The 4,692-nt window shown below is 37.6% G+C and overlaps 1 protein-coding gene across 4 annotated transcripts in view; it reads left to right on the forward strand.

Annotated features, from left to right (window-relative positions):
* sipa1l1 (signal-induced proliferation-associated 1 like 1) overlaps positions 1-4,692 on the forward strand; it is a 78,387-nt gene that overhangs the window by 19,390 nt on the left and 54,305 nt on the right. The window lies entirely within an intron of this gene.

Below are 4,692 nucleotides of genomic sequence, written 5' to 3' on the forward strand. Positions count from 1 at the left end.
GGAGGGACTATGTCTCTCGGCTGGCCTGGGAACGCCTTGGAGTTCCCCCGGAGGAGCTGGAAGAAGTGGCTGGGGAAAGGGAGGTCTGGGCCTCCCTTCTGAAGCTGCTGCCCCCGCGACCCGACCCCGGATAGGCGGAAGAAAATGGATGGATGGATGGATGGATGGGTGGTGTGGTAGTTGGCACTGTCACTCCACATCATAAAGCTCTCCAGTTCTTGTTCTATCTGTAAATTTCTATACAGTATATGGAGTTTATGTCTCACTCTGCGTGTGTGGGTTTTCTCCAGGTACTCCAGCTTCCTTCCACAGTCCAAAAACCTGCAAGTTAGGTTAATAAGTGATTATAATTTGACCTGAAGTTTAAGTGTGTTTGCTTGGTTCTTTGTCTTGTGTCTACTGGCCCTATGTACCTTGCCTCTCACCTGTTGACTGTCGCACAAACATGGTTAGCTACAGAAAATGAGTGAGAGACAACTCGTGCAAAATGGTTCAGCGATTAGAAGCATACACCATTTCAGTTATGGCATTTGGTGTTTTTGTGGCTGCTGTGTGAACTTTGATTTTACACGTTCCGTGTTTTTGAAACGTTTCACTCGATGATAGTGCAGGCACAGACTCCAAATGAGATTTTTCAAAAAGCAACAGCAGCATCCAAATCAGGACAGGTCCAGGCTGTACTCTGGTTTAACTCAAAAACAGATTTGATTCCGTGACTCTGCCAGCCCGTATCCATGCTTTCCAAAGGCTGCAACATGTGGGAGAGGGAAAACTGAGGCTTATGACAGTGGAATGTGGAAAGCAAGCAGCTGAGGTTTGAGAGAATGCTTCGCCTAAAACAATAAAGATGGGTTTAGAACAGGTTGAAAGTGGGGAAAGGTGGCAGAGGAACAAAGCTGCTTGTGCTGTCTTGAAATGGCTTTGAAGGGGAATCTGCAGAGAATTGATGCATCGAGATTTTGCAAGTAGTCTACCTATAAAACTTTATGGGGCTTTTTACAATCTGCTCCCTTCCTCTTTCTTAGAGATTTTTGTGATTTCGTTTATTTGTTTGGTTCATTTTTGTGACTCATTAAAAGGGTATTGACTTTACATCAGTTTAATACAGCTTTTATTTTATAGTCTTGGCATTTCTAAAACATTACGAGCTGTGAATTAGAAATCAGGCACAGGTAGAGTGCATCACATGACAAGCATTTAAAAAGTGCTAATTGTTCCTCAAACTTAAGTTTCACAAGTAGATAGAAAGTGAGAACCAAAAACCACACACTGCAACATGTATTCAGGTTGTAATTAGTATGAATAGCAGTTTTATACAAGCATATTTTGCTCAGCCTTTACTAATTTATTTTTAAATGATTCAAAGGCCTGCAGCCACCAAGACAAATGTTATTGTCTGTAGCAGCAGGCATCTTTATGATTATACCAGAACAGGAAGCAGAGGGGTTATTATTACACTCACACGTTAGCCTACTGTTTCTTCTGGGTACTTGTCAGTGTTTTAAAGAAGTGGATTAATTAATTCCTTAAATGGTCATAGACATCTTCTATATTGGTACCATAAATGTCCACTGTCCATATAAAATGAGGAAAAACAAACACAACATGGTGTTTGCTTTCATTCCTTCATTCTTTAAATATATTTTTGTTAAAGTAACGTGTTAAGTTGACTTCATTACTGGTAGCTGTGTTGAACAAAAACTACTTTAATCTTTTGTGTTTCTGTCAATCCTGCCATACATATGGACTTCACCCGTTCCATGACCTGTGAGTAAGGTTCAGTTAAAAAATATTAATAAACAAATAAAATTGACATTTCTAATGGAATACGGGATTTTCTTTTCTTTCTTTTTTTTTCAATCTGAAGAGTTAGTCATCTGTGCTTACATTTATGGAGATAAAACTTTTCACATTTGACATAACATGCTGCCATAATGCCAGATCCAAGGTTATTTGACTTTCATTAACAAAAGATGAGGTAACGTATCTGAAAAAGCTTGTAGCTTTGATCTAAGACAGATTGAATAAACTGACTTTTATTCTTTTTCTCTGTACCACAGACGATGAATCTTGTATCTATTTCTGTCTTTTACTGTTGTGCGTTTGTAACAAACTAAATGCCCCTTTTGTTTGAGCTCTTTAGAAAAAGATATATTTTATTCTCCCATTCTTTCTTTAATTTTTTATTGGTCTATTGGTCCTCAGTCTTCCACATGGAGTTGACATAATTACAGCTTTATGTATTCCCCTGGATAATCATAAAAAGATCACCCTGTTAATTTCTTAACTCTGAACACATTACACAGAATAATTGCTCAACTTCTCAGCTGCACTGTATGCAGTGTTAAAATGCTGTCAAAAATTAAACACTATGATTTTATATTTAACTTTCTGTTGATTTTGATCGTGCCTGGGGAGTCAAATAATTGTAATTCTTAAGTATTACTGCATGACTAATTAACAAGTGTAGGCCAGTAATTCAGTCTTAACCAGTAACTGTTGGGGTTGATACGGAGTGTGTGTCATGCAGTAAATTAAGTTTCTTTCCCCTGTGGATTAACATTGAAGGAACACAAATATAGTCATTGATAGAGTAGCTGTAAAACCAGTAGCAGAGTATGATTGATGCTTTTATGTTCCTCCTTTTATCAACCAAGCAACTTTGGATGGTGGTAGACAGTGTGAGTACGCGCTTAGCAACTGTGCACATTTGTTCCAGTTTGCACATGGTTGGTTTCCCCCAGACAGACTTGAAAAGAACCATTATCGAGCCTCATTAGGCTCAAGGCCAAACTGCAGGAACAGAACATGGACAGGTCCAAGGTCCAGGTCAGCAGCCTTCACTAATCATGCGATGTATGTAGAAATGATAACGATAAATGGTTTATTTTAGAATACACAAAAGGGTGTGTGGACTAAATGTAATAAAAATTTAGAAAAGAGGATTTGACATTTGTGGAAATTAATGCACGAATGCCTAACTTCTAGATGATTTTTTTTAATAAAATGAAATTCTTCCTTTAAATCAAACTAGCCTGTGACTTAATCAATGACAGTTTAATTTATTTAGTATCAAGTGAGATCAACCCTTTTTGCACGCAGAAAGGCCTCTTAGATTAGTGAAATCACAATGCCGTGAGATGGAGCTAACTAAACTGGTAAAGTCAAACTGTAAGCAGAAGTATGAGCACTAATCACATATAGCGTCACAGTACATGGGTACTCAGGAGCACACAGATGGAACTGATAACAAGTGTTTCTGCAGCGTGTGGAATTGGCAGCTTCTCTTGCCTCGGTTCTCCAGGAAATCCAGCCAGTGTGGAGAGGAAATGAAATATGTGTGCGTTGGCTTAAAAGCAACTGCCAGAGGATTGATCCGAACTGTTGATGATGTGCTCTTCTTTGATGACCCTTTGATTAACTGTACTATTTGAATTTTATTTTGAAGCATATTTACAGGTTTTACTTCAACATCTTTGGCCTCCATCAACAAGAATTTGTGATGAGCGTTACATATGTAGATCACTTTCATAACGGCTTTAATTGATTTTATTCATTATGAGACTGTGTCAAATAAAGCCCGTGCTTCATTATAGTCATGATGATTTTTAGAGTCTTGTTAGTGTCTCTGATGGTCCTTGAACTGAGATTATTACACCATATTGAGAGACTATTAAAATTAGCACTGCCATTTTCCCTCAGAGGCTTTTAGAGCTCATTATAATAAAGTGAGAGATTTTCATAACAAATCCCCCCAAAAAACACAAAAACCACTGAATCATTTCACTGTAATGATGACTGAATATTACTTTATTTACCATAGTGCAGGAAATCCTCTGGAACCATTGTGTGATCAAAAGATGACAGAGATTATTATTATTATTATTTTTTTGTTTATACACGTTTTTTTCGCCGGGTTGTTTTTAATGAATTTTTTTCTTTTTTTTTTGATGAGTTTGTCAATAATACTAATACCCGGAGGAGGACACAATTAAAAAAAAATACTAACTCTATTTACAATTGTTAATTTTTTTGTTCTTATATATCCAATGAAATATTTGACAATTTATGTTCTATCCATGTTGGCCACACTGGAATCACTTTGTTTCTAATTTGTCTGGTTTATGCAGCTGCAAGCTGGCTTTAATAATTTGTAGAGTTTTTACTTTTACTTGGAGACAGTTTATTTTGTTTTATTTTAATTTTTTTTACCGTGTCCTGTCCGGCAGTGTGGCACTCAGAATTGTTGTCTGAGTGCCATGGTGAGGCCTGACAGTTTTGCTTTCACAAGTGGAGCATCATGGCTTTCACCGCAATACTCCACTTTATTTAAACTTAAACTTTATTAGAAATTCTTTGGTCTTGGAAACATTTTTTTAAAGATTTTCAACAACGTTCTAATTATAATCCGAGTGGTTTAAATTAATATATTTTAGGATTATAATACACTTTTATTGCACTAGTATAGGTTATGGTGCGTTCACACCGAACGCGATTTCAGCGTCAGGAGCCTCAGGTTTACATACAAAGTCTATGGTGGACGCGCTTCAAGCAACGTCAGGAGGTGCTGCGGCGCCTCAAGCGCGATTAGAGCAACGCGATTTGAACAATTTGAACCATCTGAGCATTCGACGCACTGAGGTGCAAATTGCTGAAGTTAGAAAATCTGAACTTTTGCAGCTCGACGCGCAG

The sequence above is a fragment of the Austrofundulus limnaeus genome, unplaced genomic scaffold (genome assembly GCF_001266775.1).
Source record: "Austrofundulus limnaeus strain Quisiro unplaced genomic scaffold, Austrofundulus_limnaeus-1.0 Scaffold133, whole genome shotgun sequence".
Classification (NCBI taxonomy): domain Eukaryota; kingdom Metazoa; phylum Chordata; class Actinopteri; order Cyprinodontiformes; family Rivulidae; genus Austrofundulus; species Austrofundulus limnaeus.